General features: G+C 48.3%; 41 non-coding genes across 41 annotated transcripts; 21 read left to right on the forward strand and 20 right to left on the reverse strand.

The window, feature by feature from the left end:
* Nucleotides 1–221: 221 nt before the first annotated feature.
* Trnap-ugg (transfer RNA proline (anticodon UGG)) lies at nucleotides 222–293 on the reverse strand. The gene has a single exon. It is a non-coding gene; the product is annotated as a tRNA-Pro (tRNA).
* A 557-nt stretch (nucleotides 294–850) lies between these two features.
* On the forward strand, nucleotides 851–922 carry Trnaq-uug (transfer RNA glutamine (anticodon UUG)). The gene has a single exon. It is a non-coding gene; the product is annotated as a tRNA-Gln (tRNA).
* Nucleotides 923–1,429: 507 nt separating this feature from the next.
* Trnap-ugg (transfer RNA proline (anticodon UGG)) lies at nucleotides 1,430–1,501 on the reverse strand. Its single transcript has one exon. It is a non-coding gene; the product is annotated as a tRNA-Pro (tRNA).
* Nucleotides 1,502–2,058: 557 nt separating this feature from the next.
* Trnaq-uug (transfer RNA glutamine (anticodon UUG)) lies at nucleotides 2,059–2,130 on the forward strand. The gene has a single exon. It is a non-coding gene; the product is annotated as a tRNA-Gln (tRNA).
* A 507-nt stretch (nucleotides 2,131–2,637) lies between these two features.
* Nucleotides 2,638–2,709, reverse strand: Trnap-ugg (transfer RNA proline (anticodon UGG)). Its single transcript has one exon. It is a non-coding gene; the product is annotated as a tRNA-Pro (tRNA).
* A 557-nt stretch (nucleotides 2,710–3,266) lies between these two features.
* Nucleotides 3,267–3,338, forward strand: Trnaq-uug (transfer RNA glutamine (anticodon UUG)). The gene has a single exon. It is a non-coding gene; the product is annotated as a tRNA-Gln (tRNA).
* Nucleotides 3,339–3,845: 507 nt separating this feature from the next.
* Nucleotides 3,846–3,917, reverse strand: Trnap-ugg (transfer RNA proline (anticodon UGG)). Its single transcript has one exon. It is a non-coding gene; the product is annotated as a tRNA-Pro (tRNA).
* A 557-nt stretch (nucleotides 3,918–4,474) lies between these two features.
* On the forward strand, nucleotides 4,475–4,546 carry Trnaq-uug (transfer RNA glutamine (anticodon UUG)). The gene has a single exon. It is a non-coding gene; the product is annotated as a tRNA-Gln (tRNA).
* A 507-nt stretch (nucleotides 4,547–5,053) lies between these two features.
* On the reverse strand, nucleotides 5,054–5,125 carry Trnap-ugg (transfer RNA proline (anticodon UGG)). Its single transcript has one exon. It is a non-coding gene; the product is annotated as a tRNA-Pro (tRNA).
* A 557-nt stretch (nucleotides 5,126–5,682) lies between these two features.
* On the forward strand, nucleotides 5,683–5,754 carry Trnaq-uug (transfer RNA glutamine (anticodon UUG)). The gene has a single exon. It is a non-coding gene; the product is annotated as a tRNA-Gln (tRNA).
* A 507-nt stretch (nucleotides 5,755–6,261) lies between these two features.
* Trnap-ugg (transfer RNA proline (anticodon UGG)) lies at nucleotides 6,262–6,333 on the reverse strand. The gene has a single exon. It is a non-coding gene; the product is annotated as a tRNA-Pro (tRNA).
* Nucleotides 6,334–6,890: 557 nt separating this feature from the next.
* On the forward strand, nucleotides 6,891–6,962 carry Trnaq-uug (transfer RNA glutamine (anticodon UUG)). The gene has a single exon. It is a non-coding gene; the product is annotated as a tRNA-Gln (tRNA).
* Nucleotides 6,963–7,469: 507 nt separating this feature from the next.
* Trnap-ugg (transfer RNA proline (anticodon UGG)) lies at nucleotides 7,470–7,541 on the reverse strand. Its single transcript has one exon. It is a non-coding gene; the product is annotated as a tRNA-Pro (tRNA).
* Nucleotides 7,542–8,098: 557 nt separating this feature from the next.
* Nucleotides 8,099–8,170, forward strand: Trnaq-uug (transfer RNA glutamine (anticodon UUG)). The gene has a single exon. It is a non-coding gene; the product is annotated as a tRNA-Gln (tRNA).
* A 507-nt stretch (nucleotides 8,171–8,677) lies between these two features.
* Trnap-ugg (transfer RNA proline (anticodon UGG)) lies at nucleotides 8,678–8,749 on the reverse strand. Its single transcript has one exon. It is a non-coding gene; the product is annotated as a tRNA-Pro (tRNA).
* A 557-nt stretch (nucleotides 8,750–9,306) lies between these two features.
* Trnaq-uug (transfer RNA glutamine (anticodon UUG)) lies at nucleotides 9,307–9,378 on the forward strand. The gene has a single exon. It is a non-coding gene; the product is annotated as a tRNA-Gln (tRNA).
* A 507-nt stretch (nucleotides 9,379–9,885) lies between these two features.
* Nucleotides 9,886–9,957, reverse strand: Trnap-ugg (transfer RNA proline (anticodon UGG)). The gene has a single exon. It is a non-coding gene; the product is annotated as a tRNA-Pro (tRNA).
* A 557-nt stretch (nucleotides 9,958–10,514) lies between these two features.
* On the forward strand, nucleotides 10,515–10,586 carry Trnaq-uug (transfer RNA glutamine (anticodon UUG)). The gene has a single exon. It is a non-coding gene; the product is annotated as a tRNA-Gln (tRNA).
* Nucleotides 10,587–11,093: 507 nt separating this feature from the next.
* Trnap-ugg (transfer RNA proline (anticodon UGG)) lies at nucleotides 11,094–11,165 on the reverse strand. The gene has a single exon. It is a non-coding gene; the product is annotated as a tRNA-Pro (tRNA).
* Nucleotides 11,166–11,722: 557 nt separating this feature from the next.
* Trnaq-uug (transfer RNA glutamine (anticodon UUG)) lies at nucleotides 11,723–11,794 on the forward strand. Its single transcript has one exon. It is a non-coding gene; the product is annotated as a tRNA-Gln (tRNA).
* Nucleotides 11,795–12,930: 1,136 nt separating this feature from the next.
* Trnaq-uug (transfer RNA glutamine (anticodon UUG)) lies at nucleotides 12,931–13,002 on the forward strand. Its single transcript has one exon. It is a non-coding gene; the product is annotated as a tRNA-Gln (tRNA).
* Nucleotides 13,003–13,509: 507 nt separating this feature from the next.
* Trnap-ugg (transfer RNA proline (anticodon UGG)) lies at nucleotides 13,510–13,581 on the reverse strand. The gene has a single exon. It is a non-coding gene; the product is annotated as a tRNA-Pro (tRNA).
* A 557-nt stretch (nucleotides 13,582–14,138) lies between these two features.
* Nucleotides 14,139–14,210, forward strand: Trnaq-uug (transfer RNA glutamine (anticodon UUG)). The gene has a single exon. It is a non-coding gene; the product is annotated as a tRNA-Gln (tRNA).
* A 507-nt stretch (nucleotides 14,211–14,717) lies between these two features.
* Trnap-ugg (transfer RNA proline (anticodon UGG)) lies at nucleotides 14,718–14,789 on the reverse strand. Its single transcript has one exon. It is a non-coding gene; the product is annotated as a tRNA-Pro (tRNA).
* Nucleotides 14,790–15,346: 557 nt separating this feature from the next.
* On the forward strand, nucleotides 15,347–15,418 carry Trnaq-uug (transfer RNA glutamine (anticodon UUG)). Its single transcript has one exon. It is a non-coding gene; the product is annotated as a tRNA-Gln (tRNA).
* A 507-nt stretch (nucleotides 15,419–15,925) lies between these two features.
* Trnap-ugg (transfer RNA proline (anticodon UGG)) lies at nucleotides 15,926–15,997 on the reverse strand. The gene has a single exon. It is a non-coding gene; the product is annotated as a tRNA-Pro (tRNA).
* A 557-nt stretch (nucleotides 15,998–16,554) lies between these two features.
* On the forward strand, nucleotides 16,555–16,626 carry Trnaq-uug (transfer RNA glutamine (anticodon UUG)). The gene has a single exon. It is a non-coding gene; the product is annotated as a tRNA-Gln (tRNA).
* A 507-nt stretch (nucleotides 16,627–17,133) lies between these two features.
* Trnap-ugg (transfer RNA proline (anticodon UGG)) lies at nucleotides 17,134–17,205 on the reverse strand. The gene has a single exon. It is a non-coding gene; the product is annotated as a tRNA-Pro (tRNA).
* A 557-nt stretch (nucleotides 17,206–17,762) lies between these two features.
* Nucleotides 17,763–17,834, forward strand: Trnaq-uug (transfer RNA glutamine (anticodon UUG)). Its single transcript has one exon. It is a non-coding gene; the product is annotated as a tRNA-Gln (tRNA).
* A 507-nt stretch (nucleotides 17,835–18,341) lies between these two features.
* Nucleotides 18,342–18,413, reverse strand: Trnap-ugg (transfer RNA proline (anticodon UGG)). Its single transcript has one exon. It is a non-coding gene; the product is annotated as a tRNA-Pro (tRNA).
* Nucleotides 18,414–18,970: 557 nt separating this feature from the next.
* On the forward strand, nucleotides 18,971–19,042 carry Trnaq-uug (transfer RNA glutamine (anticodon UUG)). Its single transcript has one exon. It is a non-coding gene; the product is annotated as a tRNA-Gln (tRNA).
* Nucleotides 19,043–19,549: 507 nt separating this feature from the next.
* Trnap-ugg (transfer RNA proline (anticodon UGG)) lies at nucleotides 19,550–19,621 on the reverse strand. The gene has a single exon. It is a non-coding gene; the product is annotated as a tRNA-Pro (tRNA).
* A 557-nt stretch (nucleotides 19,622–20,178) lies between these two features.
* Nucleotides 20,179–20,250, forward strand: Trnaq-uug (transfer RNA glutamine (anticodon UUG)). Its single transcript has one exon. It is a non-coding gene; the product is annotated as a tRNA-Gln (tRNA).
* A 507-nt stretch (nucleotides 20,251–20,757) lies between these two features.
* Nucleotides 20,758–20,829, reverse strand: Trnar-ucg (transfer RNA arginine (anticodon UCG)). Its single transcript has one exon. It is a non-coding gene; the product is annotated as a tRNA-Arg (tRNA).
* Nucleotides 20,830–21,386: 557 nt separating this feature from the next.
* On the forward strand, nucleotides 21,387–21,458 carry Trnaq-uug (transfer RNA glutamine (anticodon UUG)). Its single transcript has one exon. It is a non-coding gene; the product is annotated as a tRNA-Gln (tRNA).
* A 507-nt stretch (nucleotides 21,459–21,965) lies between these two features.
* Nucleotides 21,966–22,037, reverse strand: Trnap-ugg (transfer RNA proline (anticodon UGG)). The gene has a single exon. It is a non-coding gene; the product is annotated as a tRNA-Pro (tRNA).
* A 557-nt stretch (nucleotides 22,038–22,594) lies between these two features.
* On the forward strand, nucleotides 22,595–22,666 carry Trnaq-uug (transfer RNA glutamine (anticodon UUG)). Its single transcript has one exon. It is a non-coding gene; the product is annotated as a tRNA-Gln (tRNA).
* Nucleotides 22,667–23,173: 507 nt separating this feature from the next.
* Trnap-ugg (transfer RNA proline (anticodon UGG)) lies at nucleotides 23,174–23,245 on the reverse strand. Its single transcript has one exon. It is a non-coding gene; the product is annotated as a tRNA-Pro (tRNA).
* Nucleotides 23,246–23,802: 557 nt separating this feature from the next.
* On the forward strand, nucleotides 23,803–23,874 carry Trnaq-uug (transfer RNA glutamine (anticodon UUG)). Its single transcript has one exon. It is a non-coding gene; the product is annotated as a tRNA-Gln (tRNA).
* Nucleotides 23,875–24,381: 507 nt separating this feature from the next.
* On the reverse strand, nucleotides 24,382–24,453 carry Trnap-ugg (transfer RNA proline (anticodon UGG)). Its single transcript has one exon. It is a non-coding gene; the product is annotated as a tRNA-Pro (tRNA).
* A 557-nt stretch (nucleotides 24,454–25,010) lies between these two features.
* On the forward strand, nucleotides 25,011–25,082 carry Trnaq-uug (transfer RNA glutamine (anticodon UUG)). The gene has a single exon. It is a non-coding gene; the product is annotated as a tRNA-Gln (tRNA).
* Nucleotides 25,083–25,589: the final 507 nt, after the last annotated feature.

Raw genomic sequence — 25,589 nt, forward strand, 5'->3', positions numbered from 1 at the left:
GTTCCTGGGGAACGAATAGAATCGTTGTACGTGCCAGTCTTTACGTATAGATATAAGTAAGCGGAGACGACTTAATCCTGCCACGTAGATTGCTTTCCATAAGACGCACCTGAGAGTCTCATGGGCCGGTGGCCCGACATGCAGTTTGTCCTGCTGCATGGCTTACTTTCAGAGACTCGCAAGTTTATCGTAGTGCTGGGTTGTCGCGAAAGTGAAAAGTAGGGCCTGTCCGGGATTTGAACCCGGGACCTCCTGCACCCAAAGCAGGAATCATACCCCTAGACCAACAGGCCGCACAAGCAAGCAAGTCTGCACCCCGCCACCTACTGAGATCTTGCCGCACTTGCTACTTGCAGCATCCTAGCTGGACCATATTCTCAAAGAGGTTTCTTAATCTGACACCTACAACATGCGCTGTGCTGAACACCAGTGTATGTGAATGCTGAAAGAGCTGCTTGAGTTGTGTGACAGTATTTCGACCGTGTGTAGTGCAAATGTTATCGTGTCACGAACAATCCGCCCACTACGTAGCGTTCTGTGTCAGCACGCAGTTTTCGACAGTACTCTGTGTCCATAGCTGTTTTCATAGCTAGGCTGCTTCCAGCACAAAGCATCCGCCATACGAAAGTGGCTGTTTCGCGATTTTGATTACCTGATCCTTCGACATCACTTCATGTACGAATACTGGCAAGAATTCTCGCTACATTCGAAGGTGCTCCTTCCACTTCCAGCCTACTTGGTTGCTTCATTAGCCACGCAAACACTTCCTGAGTACCATACGTGTAATGACATCGCATCTTATGGGCTTAATTACATGATACCACTGAATTTAAGAGCGCTACAGGCATCCGGTTCCATGGTGTAATGGTTAGCACTCTGGACTTTGAATCCAGCGATCCGAGTTCGAGTCTCGGTGGAACCTGACGCTGTGTTTTGCTATCGTTTCTAGAAATGTGTACGAGCCGGTGGTTGGAATTGTATGTGCAGAGATTTAACTAGGATCATGAAATGCAAAATGTTAATAGCAGTCCACACGTGAATGGGGAGCGCTCCAAATGCTTATGCTTTTGCTACTAGGATTAATAACGGGACGTAAGGGGTTCAACTGCGAGAAGACGACCTCAGCTGTTCCTCCCCGCAGGAAAGACATCTCACCGTTTTGGGTGCTGCATGCGCATGCATTTACCAAACTTGCATGCGATGTACTAGTTCCTGGGGAACGAATAGAATCGTTGTACGTGCCAGTCTTTACGTATAGATATAAGTAAGCGGAGACGGCTTAATCCTGCCACGTAGATTGCTTTCCATAAGACGCACCTGAGAGTCTCATGGGCCGGTGGCCCGACATGCAGTTTGTCCTGCTGCATGGCTTACTTTCAGAGACTCGCAAGTTTATCGTAGTGCTGGGTTGTCGCGAAAGTGAAAAGTAGGGCCTGTCCGGGATTTGAACCCGGGACCTCCTGCACCCAAAGCAGGAATCATACCCCTAGACCAACAGGCCGCACAAGTAAGCAAGTCTGCACCCCGCCACCTACTGAGATCTTGCCGCACTTGCTACTTGCAGCATCCTAGCTGGACCATATTCTCAAAGAGGTTTCTTAATCTGAAACCTACAACATGCGCTGTGCTGAACACCAGTGTATGTGAATGCTGAAAGAGCTGCTTGAGTTGTGTGACAGTATTTCGACCGTGTGTAGTGCAAATGTTATCGTGTCACGAACAATCCGCCCACTACGTAGCGTTCTGTGTCAGCACGCAGTTTTCGACGGTACTCTGTGTCCATAGCTGTTTTCATAGCTAGGCTGCTTCCAGCACAAAGCATCCGCCATACGAAAGTGGCTGTTTCGCGATTTTGATTACCTGATCCTTCGACATCACTTCATGTACGAATACTGGCAAGAATTCTCGCTACATTCGAAGGTGCTCCTTCCACTTCCAGCCTACTTGGTTGCTTCATTAGCCACGCAAACACTTCCTGAGGACCATACGTGTAATGACATCGCATCTTATGGGCTTAATTACATGATACCACTGAATTTAAGAGCGCTACAGGCATCCGGTTCCATGGTGTAATGGTTAGCACTCTGGACTTTGAATCCAGCGATCCGAGTTCGAGTCTCGGTGGAACCTGACGCTGTGTTTTGCGATCGTTTCTAGAAATGTGTACGAGCCGGTGGTTGGAATTGTATGTGCAGAAATTTAACTAGGATCATGAAATGCAAAATGTTAATAGCAGTCCACACGTGAATGGGGAGCGCTCCAAATGCTTATGCTTTTGCTACTAGGATTAATAACGGGACGTAAGGGGTTCAACTGCGAGAAGACGACCTCAGCTGTTCCTCCCCGCAGGAAAGACATCTCACCGTTTTGGGTGCTGCATGCGCATGCATTTACCAAACTTGCATGCGATGTACTAGTTCCTGGGGAACGAATAGAATCGTTGTACGTGCCAGTCTTTACGTATAGATATAAGTAAGCGGAGACGGCTTAATCCTGCCACGTAGATTGCTTTCCATAAGACGCACCTGAGAGTCTCATGGGCCGGTGGCCCGACATGCAGTTTGTCCTGCTGCATGGCTTACTTTCAGAGACTCGCAAGTTTATCGTAGTGCTGGGTTGTCGCGAAAGTGAAAAGTAGGGCCTGTCCGGGATTTGAACCCGGGACCTCCTGCACCCAAAGCAGGAATCATACCCCTAGACCAACAGGCCGCACAAGTAAGCAAGTCTGCACCCCGCCACCTACTGAGATCTTGCCGCACTTGCTACTTGCAGCATCCTAGCTGGACCATATTCTCAAAGAGGTTTCTTAATCTGACACCTACAACATGCGCTGTGCTGAACACCAGTGTATGTGAATGCTGAAAGAGCTGCTTGAGTTGTGTGACAGTATTTCGACCGTGTGTAGTGCAAATGTTATCGTGTCACGAACAATCCGCCCACTACGTAGCGTTCTGTGTCAGCACGCAGTTTTCGACGGTACTCTGTGTCCATAGCTGTTTTCATAGCTAGGCTGCTTCCAGCACAAAGCATCCGCCATACGAAAGTGGCTGTTTCGCGATTTTGATTACCTGATCCTTCGACATCACCTCATGTACGAATACTGGCAAGAATTCTCGCTACATTCGAAGGTGCTCCTTCCACTTCCAGCCTACTTGGTTGCTTCATTAGCCACGCAAACACTTCCTGAGGACCATACGTGTAATGACATCGCATCTTATGGGCTTAATTACATGATACCACTGAATTTAAGAGCGCTACAGGCATCCGGTTCCATGGTGTAATGGTTAGCACTCTGGACTTTGAATCCAGCGATCCGAGTTCGAGTCTCGGTGGAACCTGACGCTGTGTTTTGCGATCGTTTCTAGAAATGTGTACGAGCCGGTGGTTGGAATTGTATGTGCAGAAATTTAACTAGGATCATGAAATGCAAAATGTTAATAGCAGTCCACACGTGAATGGGGAGCGCTCCAAATGCTTATGCTTTTGCTACTAGGATTAATAACGGGACGTAAGGGGTTCAACTGCGAGAAGACGACCTCAGCTGTTCCTCCCCGCAGGAAAGACATCTCACCGTTTTGGGTGCTGCATGCGCATGCATTTACCAAACTTGCATGCGATGTACTAGTTCCTGGGGAACGAATAGAATCGTTGTACGTGCCAGTCTTTACGTATAGATATAAGTAAGCGGAGACGGCTTAATCCTGCCACGTAGATTGCTTTCCATAAGACGCACCTGAGAGTCTCATGGGCCGGTGGCCCGACATGCAGTTTGTCCTGCTGCATGGCTTACTTTCAGAGACTCGCAAGTTTATCGTAGTGCTGGGTTGTCGCGAAAGTGAAAAGTAGGGCCTGTCCGGGATTTGAACCCGGGACCTCCTGCACCCAAAGCAGGAATCATACCCCTAGACCAACAGGCCGCACAAGTAAGCAAGTCTGCACCCCGCCACCTACTGAGATCTTGCCGCACTTGCTACTTGCAGCATCCTAGCTGGACCATATTCTCAAAGAGGTTTCTTAATCTGACACCTACAACATGCGCTGTGCTGAACACCAGTGTATGTGAATGCTGAAAGAGCTGCTTGAGTTGTGTGACAGTATTTCGACCGTGTGTAGTGCAAATGTTATCGTGTCACGAACAATCCGCCCACTACGTAGCGTTCTGTGTCAGCACGCAATTTTCGACGGTACTCTGTGTCCATAGCTGTTTTCATAGCTAGGCTGCTTCCAGCACAAAGCATCCGCCATACGAAAGTGGCTGTTTCGCGATTTTGATTACCTGATCCTTCGACATCACTTCATGTACGAATACTGGCAAGAATTCTCGCTACATTCGAAGGTGCTCCTTCCACTTCCAGCCTACTTGGTTGCTTCATTAGCCACGCAAACACTTCCTGAGGACCATACGTGTAATGACATCGCATCTTATGGGCTTAATTACATGATACCACTGAATTTAAGAGCGCTACAGGCATCCGGTTCCATGGTGTAATGGTTAGCACTCTGGACTTTGAATCCAGCGATCCGAGTTCGAGTCTCGGTGGAACCTGACGCTGTGTTTCGCGATCGTTTCTAGAAATGTGTGCGAGCCGGTGGTTGGAATTGTATGTGCAGAAATTTAACTAGGGTCATGAAATGCAAAATGTTAATAGCAGTCCACACGTGAATGGGGAGCGCTCCAAATGCTTATGCTTTTGCTACTAGGATTAATAACGGGACGTAAGGGGTTCAACTGCGAGAAGACGACCTCAGCTGTTCCTCCCAGCAGGAAAGACATCTCACCGTTTTGGTTGCTGCATGCGCATGCATTTACCAAACTTGCATGCGATGTACTAGTTCCTGGGGAACGAATAGAATCGTTGTACGTGCCAGTCTTTACGTATAGATATAAGTAAGCGGAGACGACTTAATCCTGCCACGTAGATTGCTTTCCATAAGACGCACCTGAGAGTCTCATGGGCCGGTGGCCCGACATGCAGTTTGTCCTGCTGCATGGCTTACTTTCAGAGACTCGCAAGTTTATCGTTGTGCTGGGTTGTCGCGAAAGTGAAAAGTAGGGCCTGTCCGGGATTTGAACCCGGGACCTCCTGCACCCAAAGCAGGAATCATACCCCTAGACCAACAGGCCGCACAAGCAAGCAAGTCTGCACCCCGCCACCTACTGAGATCTTGCCGCACTTGCTACTTGCAGCATCCTAGCTGGACCATATTCTCAAAGAGGTTTCTTAATCTGACACCTACAACATGCGCTGTGCTGAACACCAGTGTATGTGAATGCTGAAAGAGCTGCTTGAGTTGTGTGACAGTATTTCGACCGTGTGTAGTGCAAATGTTATCGTGTCACGAACAATCCGCCCACTACGTAGCGTTCTGTGTCAGCACGCAGTTTTCGACAGTACTCTGTGTCCATAGCTGTTTTCATAGCTAGGCTGCTTCCAGCACAAAGCATCCGCCATACGAAAGTGGCTGTTTCGCGATTTTGATTACCTGATCCTTCGACATCACTTCATGTACGAATACTGGCAAGAATTCTCGCTACATTCGAAGGTGCTCCTTCCACTTCCAGCCTACTTGGTTGCTTCATTAGCCACGCAAACACTTCCTGAGGACCATACGTGTAATGACATCGCATCTTATGGGCTTAATTACATGATACCACTGAATTTAAGAGCGCTACAGGCATCCGGTTCCATGGTGTAATGGTTAGCACTCTGGACTTTGAATCCAGCGATCCGAGTTCGAGTCTCGGTGGAACCTGACGCTGTGTTTCGCAATCGTTTCTAGAAATGTGTGCGAGCCGGTGGTTGGAATTGTATGTGCAGAAATTTAACTAGGGTCATGAAATGCAAATTGTTAATAGCAGTCCACACGTGAATGGGGAGCGCTCCAAATGCTTATGCTTTTGCTACTAGGATTAATAACGGGACGTAAGGGGTTCAACTGCGAGAAGACGACCTCAGCTGTTCCTCCCAGCAGGAAAGACATCTCACCGTTTTGGGTGCTGCATGCGCATGCATTTACCAAACTTGCATGCGATGTACTAGTTCCTGGGGAACGAATAGAATCGTTGTACGTGCCAGTCTTTACGTATAGATATAAGTAAGCGGAGACGACTTAATCCTGCCACGTAGATTGCTTTCCATAAGACGCACCTGAGAGTCTCATGGGCCGGTGGCCCGACATGCAGTTTGTCCTGCTGCATGGCTTACTTTCAGAGACTCGCAAGTTTATCGTAGTGCTGGGTTGTCGCGAAAGTGAAAAGTAGGGCCTGTCCGGGATTTGAACCCGGGACCTCCTGCACCCAAAGCAGGAATCATACCCCTAGACCAACAGGCCGCACAAGCAAGCAAGTCTGCACCCCGCCACCTACTGAGATCTTGCCGCACTTGCTACTTGCAGCATCCTAGCTGGACCATATTCTCAAAGAGGTTTCTTAATCTGACACCTACAACATGCGCTGTGCTGAACACCAGTGTATGTGAATGCTGAAAGAGCTGCTTGAGTTGTGTGACAGTATTTCGACCGTGTGTAGTGCAAATGTTATCGTGTCACGAACAATCCGCCCACTACGTAGCGTTCTGTGTCAGCACGCAGTTTTCGACAGTACTCTGTGTCCATAGCTGTTTTCATAGCTAGGCTGCTTCCAGCACAAAGCATCCGCCATACGAAAGTGGCTGTTTCGCGATTTTGATTACCTGATCCTTCGACATCACTTCATGTACGAATACTGGCAAGAATTCTCGCTACATTCGAAGGTGCTCCTTCCACTTCCAGCCTACTTGGTTGCTTCATTAGCCACGCAAACACTTCCTGAGTACCATACGTGTAATGACATCGCATCTTATGGGCTTAATTACGTGATACCACTGAATTTAAGAGCGCTACAGGCATCCGGTTCCATGGTGTAATGGTTAGCACTCTGGACTTTGAATCCAGCGATCCGAGTTCGAGTCTCGGTGGAACCTGACGCTGTGTTTTGCTATCGTTTCTAGAAATGTGTACGAGCCGGTGGTTGGAATTGTATGTGCAGAGATTTAACTAGGATCATGAAATGCAAAATGTTAATAGCAGTCCACACGTGAATGGGGAGCGCTCCAAATGCTTATGCTTTTGCTACTAGGATTAATAACGGGACGTAAGGGGTTCAACTGCGAGAAGACGACCTCAGCTGTTCCTCCCCGCAGGAAAGACATCTCACCGTTTTGGGTGCTGCATGCGCATGCATTTACCAAACTTGCATGCGATGTACTAGTTCCTGGGGAACGAATAGAATCGTTGTACGTGCCAGTCTTTACGTATAGATATAAGTAAGCGGAGACGGCTTAATCCTGCCACGTAGATTGCTTTCCATAAGACGCACCTGAGAGTCTCATGGGCCGGTGGCCCGACATGCAGTTTGTCCTGCTGCATGGCTTACTTTCAGAGACTCGCAAGTTTATCGTAGTGCTGGGTTGTCGCGAAAGTGAAAAGTAGGGCCTGTCCGGGATTTGAACCCGGGACCTCCTGCACCCAAAGCAGGAATCATACCCCTAGACCAACAGGCCGCACAAGTAAGCAAGTCTGCACCCCGCCACCTACTGAGATCTTGCCGCACTTGCTACTTGCAGCATCCTAGCTGGACCATATTCTCAAAGAGGTTTCTTAATCTGAAACCTACAACATGCGCTGTGCTGAACACCAGTGTATGTGAATGCTGAAAGAGCTGCTTGAGTTGTGTGACAGTATTTCGACCGTGTGTAGTGCAAATGTTATCGTGTCACGAACAATCCGCCCACTACGTAGCGTTCTGTGTCAGCACGCAGTTTTCGACGGTACTCTGTGTCCATAGCTGTTTTCATAGCTAGGCTGCTTCCAGCACAAAGCATCCGCCATACGAAAGTGGCTGTTTCGCGATTTTGATTACCTGATCCTTCGACATCACTTCATGTACGAATACTGGCAAGAATTCTCGCTACATTCGAAGGTGCTCCTTCCACTTCCAGCCTACTTGGTTGCTTCATTAGCCACGCAAACACTTCCTGAGGACCATACGTGTAATGACATCGCATCTTATGGGCTTAATTACATGATACCACTGAATTTAAGAGCGCTACAGGCATCCGGTTCCATGGTGTAATGGTTAGCACTCTGGACTTTGAATCCAGCGATCCGAGTTCGAGTCTCGGTGGAACCTGACGCTGTGTTTTGCGATCGTTTCTAGAAATGTGTACGAGCCGGTGGTTGGAATTGTATGTGCAGAAATTTAACTAGGATCATGAAATGCAAAATGTTAATAGCAGTCCACACGTGAATGGGGAGCGCTCCAAATGCTTCTGCTTTTGCTACTAGGATTAATAACGGGACGTAAGGGGTTCAACTGCGAGAAGACGACCTCAGCTGTTCCTCCCCGCAGGAAAGACATCTCACCGTTTTGGGTGCTGCATGCGCATGCATTTACCAAACTTGCATGCGATGTACTAGTTCCTGGGGAACGAATAGAATCGTTGTACGTGCCAGTCTTTACGTATAGATATAAGTAAGCGGAGACGGCTAAATCCTGCCACGTAGATTGCTTTCCATAAGACGCACCTGAGAGTCTCATGGGCCGGTGGCCCGACATGCAGTTTGTCCTGCTGCATGGCTTACTTTTAGAGACTCGCAAGTTTATCGTAGTGCTGGGTTGTCGCGAAAGTGAAAAGTAGGGCCTGTCCGGGATTTGAACCCGGGACCTCCTGCACCCAAAGCAGGAATCATACCCCTAGACCAACAGGCCGCACAAGTAAGCAAGTCTGCACCCCGCCACCTACTGAGATCTTGCCGCACTTGCTACTTGCAGCATCCTAGCTGGACCATATTCTCAAAGAGGTTTCTTAATCTGACACCTACAACATGCGCTGTGCTGAACACCAGTGTATGTGAATGCTGAAAGAGCTGCTTGAGTTGTGTGACAGTATTTCGACCGTGTGTAGTGCAAATGTTATCGTGTCACGAACAATCCGCCCACTACGTAGCGTTCTGTGTCAGCACGCAGTTTTCGACAGTACTCTGTGTCCATAGCTGTTTTCATAGCTAGGCTGCTTCCAGCACAAAGCATCCGCCATACGAAAGTGGCTGTTTCGCGATTTTGATTACCTGATCCTTCGACATCACTTCATGTACGAATACTGGCAAGAATTCTCGCTACATTCGAAGGTGCTCCTTCCACTTCCAGCCTACTTGGTTGCTTCATTAGCCATGCAAACACTTCCTGAGGACCATACGTGTAATGACATCGCATCTTATGGGCTTAATTACATGATACCACTGAATTTAAGAGCACTACAGGCATCCGGTTCCATGGTGTAATGGTTAGCACTCTGGACTTTGAATCCAGCGATCCGAGTTCGAGTCTCGGTGGAACCTGACGCTGTGTTTTGCGATCGTTTCTAGAAATGTGTACGAGCCGGTGGTTGGAATTGTATGTGCAGAAATTTAACTAGGATCATGAAATGCAAAATGTTAATAGCAGTCCACACGTGAATGGGGAGCGCTCCAAATGCTTATGCTTTTGCTACTAGGATTAATAACGGGACGTAAGGGGTTCAACTGCGAGAAGACGACCTCAGCTGTTCCTCCCCACAGGAAAGACATCTCACCGTTTTGGGTGCTGCATGCGCATGCATTTACCAAACTTGCATGCGATGTACTAGTTCCTGGGGAACGAATAGAATCGTTGTACGTGCCAGTCTTTACGTATAGATATAAGTAAGCGGAGACGGCTTAATCCTGCCACGTAGATTGCTTTCCATATGACGCACCTGAGAGTCTCATGGGCCGGTGGCCCGACATGCAGTTTGTCCTGCTGCATGGCTTACTTTCAGAGACTCGCAAGTTTATCGTAGTGCTGGGTTGTCGCGAAAGTGAAAAGTAGGGCCTGTCCGGGATTTGAACCCGGGACCTCCTGCACCCAAAGCAGGAATCATACCCCTAGACCAACAGGCCGCACAAGTAAGCAAGTCTGCACCCCGCCACCTACTGAGATCTTGCCGCACTTGCTACTTGCAGCATCCTAGCTGGACCATATTCTCAAAGAGGTTTCTTAATCTGACACCTACAACATGCGCTGTGCTGAACACCAGTGTATGTGAATGCTGAAAGAGCTGCTTGAGTTGTGTGACAGTATTTCGACCGTGTGTAGTGCAAATGTTATCGTGTCACGAACAATCCGCCCACTACGTAGCGTTCTGTGTCAGCACGCAGTTTTCGACAGTACTCTGTGTCCATAGCTGTTTTCATAGCTAGGCTGCTTCCAGCACAAAGCATCCGCCATACGAAAGTGGCTGTTTCGCGATTTTGATTACCTGATCCTTCGACATCACTTCATGTACGAATACTGGCAAGAATTCTCGCTACATTCGAAGGTGCTCCTTCCACTTCCAGCCTACTTGGTTGCTTCATTAGCCACGCAAACACTTCCTGAGGACCATACGTGTAATGACATCGCATCTTATGGGCTTAATTACATGATACCACTGAATTTAAGAGCGCTGCAGGCATCCGGTTCCATGGTGTAATGGTTAGCACTCTGGACTTTGAATCCAGCGATCCGAGTTCGAGTCTCGGTGGAACCTGACGCTGTGTTTTGCGATCGTTTCTAGAAATGTGTACGAGCCGGTGGTTGGAATTGTATGTGCAGAAATTTAACTAGGATCATGAAATGCAAAATGTTAATAGCAGTCCACACGTGAATGGGGAGCGCTCCAAATACTTATGCTTTTGCTACTAGGATTAATAACGGGACGTAAGGGGTTCAACTGCGAGAAGACGACCTCAGCTGTTCCTCCCCGCAGGAAAGACATCTCACCGTTTTGGGTGCTGCATGCGCATGCATTTACCAAACTTGCATGCGATGTACTAGTTCCTGGGGAACGAATAGAATCGTTGTACGTGCCAGTCTTTACGTATAGATATAAGTAAGCGGAGACGGCTTAATCCTGCCACGTAGATTGCTTTCCATAAGACGCACCTGAGAGTCTCATGGGCCGGTGGCCCGACATGCAGTTTGTCCTGCTGCATGGCTTACTTTCAGAGACTCGCAAGTTTATCGTAGTGCTGGGTTGTCGCGAAAGTGAAAAGTAGGGCCTGTCCGGGATTTGAACCCGGGACCTCCTGCACCCAAAGCAGGAATCATACCCCTAGACCAACAGGCCGCACAAGTAAGCAAGTCTGCACCCCGCCACCTACTGAGATCTTGCCGCACTTGCTACTTGCAGCATCCTAGCTGGACCATATTCTCAAAGAGGTTTCTTAATCTGACACCTACAACATGCGCTGTGCTGAACACCAGTGTATGTGAATGCTGAAAGAGCTGCTTGAGTTGTGTGACAGTATTTCGACCGTCTGTAGTGCAAATGTTATCGTGTCACGAACAATCCGCCCACTACGTAGCGTTCTGTGTCAGCACGCAGTTTTCGACAGTACTCTGTGTCCATAGCTGTTTTCATAGCTAGGCTGCTTCCAGCACAAAGCATCCGCCATACGAAAGTGGCTGTTTCGCGATTTTGATTACCTGATCCTTCGACATCACTTCATGTACGAATACTGGCAAGAATTCTCGCTACATTCGAAGGTGCTCCTTCCACTTCCAGCCTACTTGGTTGCTTCATTAGCCACGCAAACACTTCCTGAGGACCATACGTGTAATGACATCGCATCTTATGGGCTTAATTACATGATACCACTGAATTTAAGAGCGCTACAGGCATCCGGTTCCATGGTGTAATGGTTAGCACTCTGGACTTTGAATCCAGCGATCCGAGTTCGAGTCTCGGTGGAACCTGACGCTGTGTTTTGCGATCGTTTCTAGAAATGTGTACGAGCCGGTGGTTGGAATTGTATGTGCAGAAATTTAACTAGGATCATGAAATGCAAAATGTTAATAGCAGTCCACACGTGAATGGGGAGCGCTCCAAATGCTTATGCTTTTGCTACTAGGATTAATAACGGGACGTAAGGGGTTCAACTGCGAGAAGACGGTCTCAGCTGTTCCTCCCCGCAGGAAAGACATCTCACCGTTTTGGGTGCTGCATGCGCATGCATTTACCAAACTTGCATGCGATGTACTAGTTCCTGGGGAACGAATAGAATCGTTGTACGTGCCAGTCTTTACGTATAGATATAAGTAAGCGGAGACGGCTAAATCCTGCCACGTAGATTGCTTTCCATAAGACGCACCTGAGAGTCTCATGGGCCGGTGGCCCGACATGCAGTTTGTCCTGCTGCATGGCTTACTTTCAGAGACTCGCAAGTTTATCGTAGTGCTGGGTTGTCGCGAAAGTGAAAAGTATGGCCTGTCCGAGATTTGAACCCGGGACCTCCTGCACCGAAAGCAGGAATCATACACCTTGACCAACAGGCCGCACAAGTAAGCAAGTCTGCACCCCGCCACCTACTGAGATCTTGCCGCACTTGCTAGTTGCAGCATCCTAGCTGGACCATATTCTCAAAGAGGTTTCTTAATCTGACACCTACAACATGCGCTGTGCTGAACACCAGTGTATGTGAATGCTGAAAGAGCTGCTTGAGTTGTGTGACAGTATTTCGACCGTGTGAAGTGCAAATGTTATCGTGTCACGAACAATCCGCCCACTACGTAGCGTTCTGTGTCAACACGCAGTTTTCGACAGTACTCTGTGTCCATAGCTGTTTTCATAGCTAGGTTGCTTCCAGCACAAAGCATCCGCCATACGAAAGTGGCTGTTTCGCGATTTTGATTACCTGATCCTTCGACATCACTTCATGTACGAATACTGGCAAGAATTCTCGCTACATTCGAAGGTGCTCCTTCCACTTCCAGCCTACTTGGTTGCTTCATTAGCCACGCAAACACTTCCTGAGGACCATACGTGTAATGACATCGCATCTTATGGGCTTAATTACATGATACCACTGAATTTAAGAGCGCTACAGGCATCCGGTTCCATGGTGTAATGGTTAGCACTCTGGACTTTGAATCCAGCGATCCGAGTTCGAGTCTCGGTGGAACCTGACGCTGTGTTTTGCGATCGTTTCTAGAAATGTGTACGAGCCGGTGGTTGGAATTGTATGTGCAGAAATTTAACTAGGATCATGAAATGCAAAATGTTAATAGCAGTCCACACGTGAATGGGGAGCGCTCCAAATGCTTATGCTTTTGCTACTAGGATTAATAACGGGACGTAAGGGGTTCAACTGCGAGAAGACGACCTCAGCTGTTCCTCCCCGCAGGAAAGACATCTCACCGTTTTGGGTGCTGCATGCGCATGCATTTACCAAACTTGCATGCGATGTACTAGTTCCTGGGGAACGAATAGAATCGTTGTACGTGCCAGTCTTTACGTATAGATATAAGTAAGCGGAGACGGCTTAATCCTGCCACGTAGATTGCTTTCCATAAGACGCACCTGAGAGTCTCATGGGCCGGTGGCCCGACATGCAGTTTGTCCTGCTGCATGGCTTACTTTCAGAGACTCGCAAGTTTATCGTAGTGCTGGGTTGTCGCGAAAGTGAAAAGTAGGGCCTGTCCGGGATTTGTACCCGGGACCTCCTGCACCCAAAGCAGGAATCATACCCCTAGACCAACAGGCCGCACAAGTAAGCAAGTCTGCACCCCGCCACCTACTGAGATCTTGCCGCACTTGCTACTTGCAGCATCCTAGCTGGACCATATTCTCAAAGAGGTTTCTTAATCTGACACCTACAACATGCGCTGTGCTGAACACCAGTGTATGTGAATGCTGAAAGAGCTGCTTGAGTTGTGTGACAGTATTTCGACCGTGTGTAGTGCAAATGTTATCGTGTCACGAACAATCCGCCCACTACGTAGCGTTCTGTGTCAGCACGCAGTTTTCGACAGTACTCTGTGTCCATAGCTGTTTTCATAGCTAGGCTGCTTCCAGCACAAAGCATCCGCCATACGAAAGTGGCTGTTTCGCGATTTTGATTACCTGATCCTTCGACATCACTTCATGTACGAATACTGGCAAGAATTCTCGCTACATTCGAAGGTGCTCCTTCCACTTCCAGCCTACTTGGTTGCTTCATTAGCCACGCAAACACTTCCTGAGGACCATACGTGTAATGACATCGCATCTTATGGGCTTAATTACATGATACCACTGAATTTAAGAGTGCTACAGGCATCCGGTTCCATGGTGTAATGGTTAGCACTCTGGACTTTGAATCCAGCGATCCGAGTTCGAGTCTCGGTGGAACCTGACGCTGTGTTTTGCGATCGTTTCTAGAAATGTGTACGAGCCGGTGGTTGGAATTGTATGTGCAGAAATTTAACTAGGATCATGAAATGCAAAATGTTAATAGCAGTCCACACGTGAATGGGGAGCGCTCCAAATGCTTATGCTTTTGCTACTAGGATTAATAACGGGACGTAAGGGGTTCAACTGCGAGAAGACGACCTCAGCTGTTCCTCCCCGCAGGAAAGACATCTCACCGTTTTGGGTGCTGCATGCGCATGCATTTACCAAACTTGCATGCGATGTACTAGTTCCTGGGGAACGAATAGAATCGTTGTACGTGCCAGTCTTTACGTATAGATATAAGTAAGCGGAGACGGCTTAATCCTGCCACGTAGATTGCTTTCCATAAGACGCACCTGAGAGTCTCATGGGCCGGTGGCCCGACATGCAGTTTGTCCTGCTGCATGGCTTACTTTCAGAGACTCGCAAGTTTATCGTAGTGCTGGGTTGTCTTGAAAGTGAAAAGTAGGGCCTGTCCGGGATTTGAACCCGGGACCTCCTGCACCCAAAGCAGGAATCATACCCCTAGACCAACAGGCCGCACAAGTAAGCAAGTCTGCACCCCGCCACCTACTGAGATCTTGCCGCACTTGCTACTTGCAGCATCCTAGCTGGACCATATTCTCAAAGAGGTTTCTTAATCTGACACCTACAACATCCGCTGTGCTGAACACCAGTGTATGTGAATGCTGAAAGAGCTGCTTGAGTTGTGTGACAGTATTTCGACCGTGTGTAGTGCAAATGTTATCGTGTCACGAACAATCCGCCCACTACGTAGCGTTCTGTGTCAGCACGCAGTTTTCGGCAGTACTCTGTGTCCATAGCTGTTTTCATAGCTAGGCTGCTTCCAGCACAAAGCATCCGCCATACGAAAGTGGCTGTTTCGCGATTTTGATTACCTGATCCTTCGACATCACTTCATGTACGAATACTGGCAAGAATTCTCGCTACATTCGAAGGTGCTCCTTCCACTTCCAGCCTACTTGGTTGCTTCATTAGCCACGCAAACACTTCCTGAGGACCATACGTGTAATGACATCGCATCTTATGGGCTTAATTACATCATACCACTGAATTTAAGAACGCTACAGGCATCCGGTTCCATGGTGTAATGGTTAGCACTCTGGACTTTGAATCCAGCGATCCGAGTTCGAGTCTCGGTGGAACCTGACGCTGTGTTTTGCGATCGTTTCTAGAAATGTGTACGAGCCGGTGGTTGGAATTGTATGTGCAGAAATTTAACTAGGATCATGAAATGCAAAATGTTAATAGCAGTCCACACGTGAATGGGGAGCGCTCCAAATGCTTATGCTTTTGCTACTAGGATTAATAACGGGACGTAAGGGGTTCAACTGCGAGAAGACGACCTCAGCTGTTCCTCCCCGCAGGAAAGACATCTCACCGTTTTGGGTGCTGCATGCGCATGCATTTACCAAACTTGCATGCGATGTACTAGTTCCTGGGGAACGAATAGAATCGTTGTACGTGCCAGTCTTTACGTATAGATATAAGTAAGCGGAGACGGCTTAATCCTGCCACGTAGATTGCTTTCCATAAGACGCACCTGAGAGTCTCATGGGCCGGTGGCCCGACATGCAGTTTGTCCTGCTGCATGGCTTACTTTTAGAGACTCGCAAGTTTATCGTAGTGCTGGGTTGTCGCGAAAGTGAAAAGTAGGGCCTGTCCGGGATTTGAACCCGGGACCTCCTGCACCCAAAGCAGGAATCATACCCCTAGACCAACAGGCCGCACAAGTAAGCAAGTCTGCACCCCGCCACCTACTGAGATCTTGCCGCACTTGCTACTTGCAGCATCCTAGCTGGACCATATTCTCAAAGAGGTTTCTTAATCTGACACCTACAACATGCGCTGTGCTGAACACCAGTGTATGTGAATGCTGAAAGAGCTGCTTGAGTTGTGTGACAGTATTTCGACCGTGTGTAGTGCAAATGTTATCGTGTCACGAACAATCCGCCCACTACGTAGCGTTCTGTGTCAGCACGCAGTTTTCGACAGTACTCTGTGTCCATAGCTGTTTTCATAGCTAGGCTGCTTCCAGCACAAAGCATCCGCCATACGAAAGTGGCTGTTTCGCGATTTTGATTACCTGATCCTTCGACATCACTTCATGTACGAATACTGGCAAGAATTCTCGCTACATTCGAAGGTGCTCCTTCCACTTCCAGCCTACTTGGTTGCTTCATTAGCCACGCAAACACTTCCTGAGGACCATACGTGTAATGACATCGCATCTTATGGGCTTAATTACATGATACCACTGAATTTAAGAGCGCTACAGGCATCCGGTTCCATGGTGTAATGGTTAGCACTCTGGACTTTGAATCCAGCGATCCGAGTTCGAGTCTCGGTGGAACCTGACGCTGTGTTTTGCGATCGTTTCTAGAAATGTGTACGAGCCGGTGGTTGGAATTGTATGCGCAGAAATTTAACTAGGATCATGAAATGCAAAATGTTAATAGCAGTCCACACGTGAATGGGGAGCGCTCCAAATGCTTATGCTTTTGCTACTAGGATTAATAACGGGACGTAAGGGGTTCAACTGCGAGAAGACGACCTCAGCTGTTCCTCCCCGCAGGAAAGACATCTCACCGTTTTGGGTGCTGCATGCGCATGCATTTACCAAACTTGCATGCGATGTACTAGTTCCTGGGGAACGAATAGAATCGTTGTACGTGCCAGTCTTTACGTATAGATATAAGTAAGCGGAGACGGCTTAATCCTGCCACGTAGATTGCTTTCCATAAGACGCACCTGAGAGTCTCATGGGCCGGTGGCCCGACATGCAGTTTGTCCTGCTGCATGGCTTACTTTTAGAGACTCGCAAGTTTATCGTAGTGCTGGGTTGTCGCGAAAGTGAAAAGTAGGGCCTGTCCGGGATTTGAACCCGGGACCTCCTGCACCCAAAGCAGGAATCATACCCCTAGACCAACAGGCCGCACAAGTAAGCAAGTCTGCACCCCGCCACCTACTGAGATCTTGCCGCACTTGCTACTTGCAGCATCCTAGCTGGACCATATTCTCAAAGAGGTTTCTTAATCTGACACCTACAACATGCGCTGTGCTGAACACCAGTGTATGTGAATGCTGAAAGAGCTGCTTGAGTTGTGTGACAGTATTTCGACCGTGTGTAGTGCAAATGTTATCGTGTCACGAAAAATCCGCCCACTACGTAGCGTTCTGTGTCAGCACGCAGTTTTCGACAGTACTCTGTGTCCATAGCTGTTTTCATAGCTAGGCTGCTTCCAGCACAAAGCATCCGCCATACGAAAGTGGTTGTTTCGCGATTTTGATTACCTGATCCTTCGACATCACTTCATGTACGAATACTGGCAAGAATTCTCGCTACATTCGAAGGTGCTCCTTCCACTTCCAGCCTACTTGGTTGCTTCGTTAGCCACGCAAACACTTCCTGAGGACCATACGTGTAATGACATCGCATCTTATGGGCTTAATTACATGATACCACTGAATTTAAGAGCGCTACAGGCATCCGGTTCCATGGTGTAATGGTTAGCACTCTGGACTTTGAATCCAGCGATCCGAGTTCGAGTCTCGGTGGAACCTGACGCTGTGTTTTGCGATCGTTTCTAGAAATGTGTACGAGCCGGTGGTTGGAATTGTATGTGCAGAAATTTAACTAGGATCATGAAATGCAAAATGTTAATAGCAGTCCACACGTGAATGGGGAGCGCTCCAAATGCTTATGCTTTTGCTACTAGGATTAATAACGGGACGTAAGGGGTTCAACTGCGAGAAGACGACCTCAGCTGTTCCTCCCCGCAGGAAAGACATCTCACCGTTTTGGGTGCTGCATGCGCATGCATTTACCAAACTTGCATGCGATGTACTAGTTCCTGGGGAACGAATAGAATCGTTGTACGTGCCAGTCTTTACGTATAGATATAAGTAAGCGGAGACGGCTAAATCCTGCCACGTAGATTGCTTTCCATAAGACGCACCTGAGAGTCTCATGGGCCGGTGGCCCGACATGCAGTTTGTCCTGCTGCATGGCTTACTTTTAGAGACTCGCAAGTTTATCGTAGTGCTGGGTTGTCGCGAAAGTGAAAAGTAGGGCCTGTCCGGGATTTGAACCCGGGACCTCCTGCACCCAAAGCAGGAATCATACCCCTAGACCAACAGGCCGCACAAGTAAGCAAGTCTGCACCCCGCCACCTACTGAGATCTTGCCGCACTTGCTACTTGCAGCATCCTAGCTGGACCATATTCTCAAAGAGGTTTCTTAATCTGACACCTACAACATGCGCTGTGCTGAACACCAGTGTATGTGAATGCTGAAAGAGCTGCTTGAGTTGTGTGACAGTATTTCGACCGTGTGTAGTGCAAATGTTATCGTGTCACGAACAATCCGCCCACTACGTAGCGTTCTGTGTCAGCACGCAGTTTTCGACAGTACTCTGTGTCCATAGCTGTTTTCATAGCTAGGCTGCTTCCAGCACAAAGCATCCGCCATACGAAAGTGGCTGTTTCGCGATTTTGATTACCTGATCCTTCGACATCACTTCATGTACGAATACTGGCAAGAATTCTCGCTACATTCGAAGGTGCTCCTTCCACTTCCAGCCTACTTGGTTGCTTCATTAGCCACGCAAACACTTCCTGAGGACCATACGTGTAATGACATCGCATCTTATGGGCTTAATTACATGATACCACTGAATTTAAGAGCGCTACAGGCATCCGGTTCCATGGTGTAATGGTTAGCACTCTGGACTTTGAATCCAGCGATCCGAGTTCGAGTCTCGTTGGAACCTGACGCTGTGTTTTGCGATCGTTTCTAGAAATGTGTACGAGCCGGTGGTTGGAATTGTATGTGCAGAAATTTAACTAGGATCATGAAATGCAAAATGTTAATAGCAGTCCACACGTGAATGGGGAGCGCTCCAAATGCTTATGCTTTTGCTACTAGGATTAATAACGGGACGTAAGGGGTTCAACTGCGAGAAGACGACCTCAGCTGTTCCTCCCCGCAGGAAAGACATCTCACCGTTTTGGGTGCTGCATGCGCATGCATTTACCAAACTTGCATGCGATGTACTAGTTCCTGGGGAACGAATAGAATCGTTGTACGTGCCGGTCTTTACGTATAGATATAAGTAAGCGGAGACGGCTTAATCCTGCCACGTAGATTGCTTTCCATAAGACGCACCTGAGAGTCTCATGGGCCGGTGGCCCGACATGCAGTTTGTCCTGCTGCATGGCTTACTTTCAGAGACTCGCAAGTTTATCGTAGTGCTGGGTTGTCGCGAAAGTGAAAAGTAGGGCCTGTCCGGGATTTGAACCCGGGACCTCCTGCACCCAAAGCAGGAATCATACCCCTAGACCAACAGGCCGCACAAGTAAGCAAGTCTGCACCCCGCCACCTACTGAGATCTTGCCGCACTTGCTACTTGCAGCATCCTAGCTGGACCATATTCTCAAAGAGGTTTCTTAATCTGACACCTACAACATGCGCTGTGCTGAACACCAGTGTATGTGAATGCTGAAAGAGCTGCTTGAGTTGTGTGACAGTATTTCGACCGTGTGTAGTGCAAATGTTATCGTGTCACGAACAATCCGCCCACTACGTAGCGTTCTGTGTCAGCACGCAGTTTTCGACAGTACTCTGTGTCCATAGCTGTTTTCATAGCTAGGCTGCTTCCAGCACAAAGCATCCGCCATACGAAAGTGGCTGTTTCGCGATTTTGATTACCTGATCCTTCGACATCACTTCATGTACGAATACTGGCAAGAATTCTCGCTACATTCGAAGGTGCTCCTTCCACTTCCAGCCTACTTGGTTGCTTCATTAGCCACGCAAACACTTCCTGAGGACCATACGTGTAATGACATCGCATCTTATGGGCTTAATTACATGATACCACTGAATTTAAGAGCGCTACAGGCATCCGGTTCCATGGTGTAATGGTTAGCACTCTGGACTTTGAATCCAGCGATCCGAGTTCGAGTCTCGGTGGAACCTGACGCTGTGTTTTGCGATCGTTTCTAGAAATGTGTACGAGCCGGTGGTTGGAATTGTATGTGCAGAAATTTAACTAGGATCATGAAATGCAAAATGTTAATAGCAGTCCACACGTGAATGGGGAGCGCTCCAAATGCTTATGCTTTTGCTACTAGGATTAATAACGGGACGTAAGGGGTTCAACTGCGAGAAGACGACCTCAGCTGTTCCTCCCCGCAGGAAAGACATCTCACCGTTTTGGGTGCTGCATGCGCATGCATTTACCAAACTTGCATGCGATGTACTAGTTCCTGGGGAACGAATAGAATCGTTGTACGTGCCAGTCTTTACGTATAGATATAAGTAAGCGGAGACGGCTAAATCCTGCCACGTAGATTGCTTTCCATAAGACGCACCTGAGAGTCTCATGGGCCGGTGGCCCGACATGCAGTTTGTCCTGCTGCATGGCTTACTTTCAGAGACTCGCAAGTTTATCGTAGTGCTGGGTTGTCGCGAAAGTGAAAAGTATGGCCTGTCCGGGATTTGAACCCGGGACCTCCTGCACCGAAAGCAGGAATCATACACCTTGACCAACAGGCCGCACAAGTAAGCAAGTCTGCACCCCGCCACCTACTGAGATCTTGCCGCACTTGCTAGTTGCAGCATCCTAGCTGGACCATATTCTCAAAGAGGTTTCTTAATCTGACACCTACAACATGCGCTGTGCTGAACACCAGTGTATGTGAATGCTGAAAGAGCTGCTTGAGTTGTGTGACAGTATTTCGACCGTGTGAAGTGCAAATGTTATCGTGTCACGAACAATCCGCCCACTACGTAGCGTTCTGTGTCAACACGCAGTTTTCGACAGTACTCTGTGTCCATAGCTGTTTTCATAGCTAGGTTGCTTCCAGCACAAAGCATCCGCCATACGAAAGTGGCTGTTTCGTGATTTTGATTACCTGATCCTTCGACATCACTTCATGTACGAATACTGGCAAGAATTCTCGCTACATTCGAAGGTCCTCCTTCCACTTCCAGCCTACTTGGTTGCTTCATTAGCCACGCAAACACTTCCTGAGGACCATACGTGTAATGACATCGCATCTTATGGGCTTAATTACATGATACCACTGAATTTAAGAGCGCTACAGGCATCAGGTTCCATGGTGTAATGGTTAGCACTCTGGACTTTGAATCCAGCGATCCGAGTTCGAGTCTCGGTGGAACCTGACGCTGTGTTTTGCGATCGTTTCTAGAAATGTGTACGAGCCGGTGGTTGGAATTGTATATGCAGAAATTTAACTAGGATCATGAAATGCAAAATGTTAATAGCAGTCCACACGTGAATGGGGAGCGCTCCAAATGCTTATGCTTTTGCTACTAGGATTAATAACGGGACGTAAGGGGTTCAACTGCGAGAAGACGACCTCAGCTGTTCCTCCCCGCAGGAAAGACATCTCACCGTTTTGGGTGCTGCATGCGCATGCATTTACCAAACTTGCATGCGATGTACTAGTTCCTGGGGAACGAATAGAATCGTTGTACGTGCCAGTCTTTACGTATAGATATAAGTAAGCGGAGACGGCTTAATCCTGCCACGTAGATTGCTTTCCATAAGACGCACCTGAGAGTCTCATGGGCCGGTGGCCCGACATGCAGTTTGTCCTGCTGCATGGCTTACTTTCAGAGACTCGCAAGTTTATCGTAGTGCTGGGTTGTCACGAAAGTGAAAAGTAGGGCCTGTCCGGGATTTGTACCCGGGACCTCCTGCACCCAAAGCAGGAATCATACCCCTGGACCAACAGGCCGCACAAGTAAGCAAGTCTGCACCCCGCCACCTACTGAGATCTTGCCGCACTTGCTAGTTGCAGCATCCTAGCTGGACCATATTCTCAAAGAGGTTTCTTAATCTGACACCTACAACATGCGCTGTGCTGAACACCAGTGTATGTGAATGCTGAAAGAGCTGCTTGAGTTGTGTGACAGTATTTCGACCGTGTGTAGTGCAAATGTTATCGTGTCACGAACAATCCGCCCACTACGTAGCGTTCTGTGTCAGCACGCAGTTTTCGACAGTACTCTGTGTCCATAGCTGTTTTCATAGCTAGGCTGCTTCCAGCACAAAGCATCCGCCATACGAAAGTGGCTGTTTCGCGATTTTGATTACCTGATCCTTCGACATCACTTCATGTACGAATACTGGCAAGAATTCTCGCTACATTCGAAGGTGCTCCTTCCACTTCCAGCCTACTTGGTTGCTTCATTAGCCACGCAAACACTTCCTGAGGACCATACGTGTAATGACATCGCATCTTATGGGCATAATTACATGATACCACTGAATTTAAGAGCGCTACAGGCATCCGGTTCCATGGTGTAATGGTTAGCACTCTGGACTTTGAATCCAGCGATCCGAGTTCGAGTCTCGGTGGAACCTGACGCTGTGTTTTGCGATCGTTTCTAGAAATGTGTACGAGCCGGTGGTTGGAATTGTATATGCAGAAATTTAACTAGGATCATGAAATGCAAAATGTTAATAGCAGTCCACACGTGAATGGGGAGCGCACCAAATGCTTATGCTTTTGCTACTAGGATTAATAACGGGACGTAAGGGGTTCAACTGCGAGAAGACGACCTCAGCTGTTCCTCCCCGCAGGAAAGACATCTCACCGTTTTGGGTGCTGCATGCGCATGCATTTACCAAACTTGCATGCGATGTACTAGTTCCTGGGGAACGAATAGAATCGTTGTACGTGCCAGTCTTTACGTATAGATATAAGTAAGCGGAGACGGCTTAATCCTGCCACGTAGATTGCTTTCCATAAGACGCACCTGAGAGTCTCATGGGCCGGTGGCCCGACATGCAGTTTGTCCTGCTGCATGGCTTACTTTCAGAGACTCGCAAGTTTATCGTAGTGCTGGGTTGTCTTGAAAGTGAAAAGTAGGGCCTGTCCGGGATTTGAACCCGGGACCTCCTGCACCCAAAGCAGGAATCATACCCCTAGACCAACAGGCCGCACAAGTAAGCAAGTCTGCACCCCGCCACCTACTGAGATCTTGCCGCACTTGCTACTTGCAGCATCCTAGCTGGACCATATTCTCAAAGAGGTTTCTTAATCTGACACCTACAACATCCGCTGTGCTGAACACCAGTGTATGTGAATGCTGAAAGAGCTGCTTGAGTTGTGTGACAGTATTTCGACCGTGTGTAGTGCAAATGTTATCGTGTCACGAACAATCCGCCCACTACGTAGCGTTCTGTGTCAGCACGCAGTTTTCGACAGTACTCTGTGTCCATAGCTGTTTTCATAGCTAGGCTGCTTCCAGCACAAAGCATCCGCCATACGAAAGTGGCTGTTTCGCGATTTTGATTACCTGATCCTTCGACATCACTTCATGTACGAATACTGGCAAGAATTCTCGCTACATTCGAAGGTGCTCCTTCCACTTCCAGCCTACTTGGTTGCTTCATTAGCCACGCAAACACTTCCTGAGGACCATACGTGTAATGACATCCCATCTTATGGGCTTAATTACGTGACACCACTGAATTTAAGAGCGCTACAGGCATCCGGTTCCATGGTGTAATGGTTAGCACTCTGGACTTTGAATCCAGCGATCCGAGTTCGAGTCTCGGTGGAACCTGACGCTGTGTTTTGCGATCGTTTCTAGAAATGTGTACGAGCCGGTGGTTGGAATTGTATGTGCAGAAATTTAACTAGGATCATGAAATGCAAAATGTTAATAGCAGTCCACACGTGAATGGGGAGCGCTCCAAATGCTTCTGCTTTTGCTACTAGGATTAATAACGGGACGTAAGGGGTTCAACTGCGAGAAGACGACCTCAGCTGTTCCTCCCCGCAGGAAAGACATCTCACCGTTTTGGGTGCTGCATGCGCATGCATTTACCAAACTTGCATGCGATGTACTAGTTCCTGGGGAACGAATAGAATCGTTGTACGTGCCAGTCTTTACGTATAGATATAAGTAAGCGGAGACGGCTTAATCCTGCCACGTAGATTGCTTTCCATAAGACGCACCTGAGAGTCTCATGGGCCGGTGGCCCGACATGCAGTTTGTCCTGCTGCATGGCTTACTTTCAGAGACTCGCAAGTTTATCGTAGTGCTGGGTTGTCGCGAAAGTGAAAAGTAGGGCCTGTCCGGGATTTGAACCCGGGACCTCCTGCACCCAAAGCAGGAATCATACCCCTAGACCAACAGGCCGCACAAGTAAGCAAGTCTGCACCCCGCCACCTACTGAGATCTTGCCGCACTTGCTACTTGCAGCATCCTAGCTGGACCATATTCTCAAAGAGGTTTCTTAATCTGACACCTACAACATGCGCTGTGCTGAACACCAGTGTATGTGAATGCTGAAAGAGCTGCTTGAGTTGTGTGACAGTATTTCGACCGTGTGTAGTGCAAATGTTATCGTGTCACGAACAATCCGCCCACTACGTAGCGTTCTGTGTCAGCACGCAGTTTTCGACAGTACTCTGTGTCCATAGCTGTTTTCATAGCTAGGCTGCTTCCAGCACAAAGCATCCGCCATACGAAAGTGGCTGTTTCGCGATTTTGATTACCTGATCCTTCGACATCACTTCATGTACGAATACTGGCAAGAATTCTCGCTACATTCGAAGGTGCTCCTTCCACTTCCAGCCTACTTGGTTGCTTCATTAGCCACGCAAACACTTCCTGAGGACCATACGTGTAATGACATCGCATCTTATGGGCTTAATTACATGATACCACTGAATTTAAGAGCGCTACAGGCATCCGGTTCCATGGTGTAATGGTTAGCACTCTGGACTTTGAATCCAGCGATCCGAGTTCGAGTCTCGGTGGAACCTGACGCTGTGTTTTGCGATCGTTTCTAGAAATGTGTACGAGCCGGTGGTTGGAATTGTATGTGCAGAAATTTAACTAGGATCATGAAATGCAAAATGTTAATAGCAGTCCACACGTGAATGGGGAGCGCTCCAAATGCTTCTGCTTTTGCTACTAGGATTAATAACGGGACGTAAGGGGTTCAACTGCGAGAAGACGACCTCAGCTGTTCCTCCCCGCAGGAAAGACATCTCACCGTTTTGGGTGCTGCATGCGCATGCATTTACCAAACTTGCATGCGATGTACTAGTTCCTGGGGAACGAATAGAATCGTTGTACGTGCCAGTCTTTACGTATAGATATAAGTAAGCGGAGACGGCTTAATCCTGCCACGTAGATTGCTTTCCATAAGACGCACCTGAGAGTCTCATGGGCCGGTGGCCCGACATGCAGTTTGTCCTGCTGCATGGCTTACTTTCAGAGACTCGCAAGTTTATCGTAGTGCTGGGTTGTCGCGAAAGTGAAAAGTA

This window comes from Schistocerca serialis, chromosome 2, assembly GCF_023864345.2.
Source record: "Schistocerca serialis cubense isolate TAMUIC-IGC-003099 chromosome 2, iqSchSeri2.2, whole genome shotgun sequence".
Taxonomy (NCBI): domain Eukaryota; kingdom Metazoa; phylum Arthropoda; class Insecta; order Orthoptera; family Acrididae; genus Schistocerca; species Schistocerca serialis.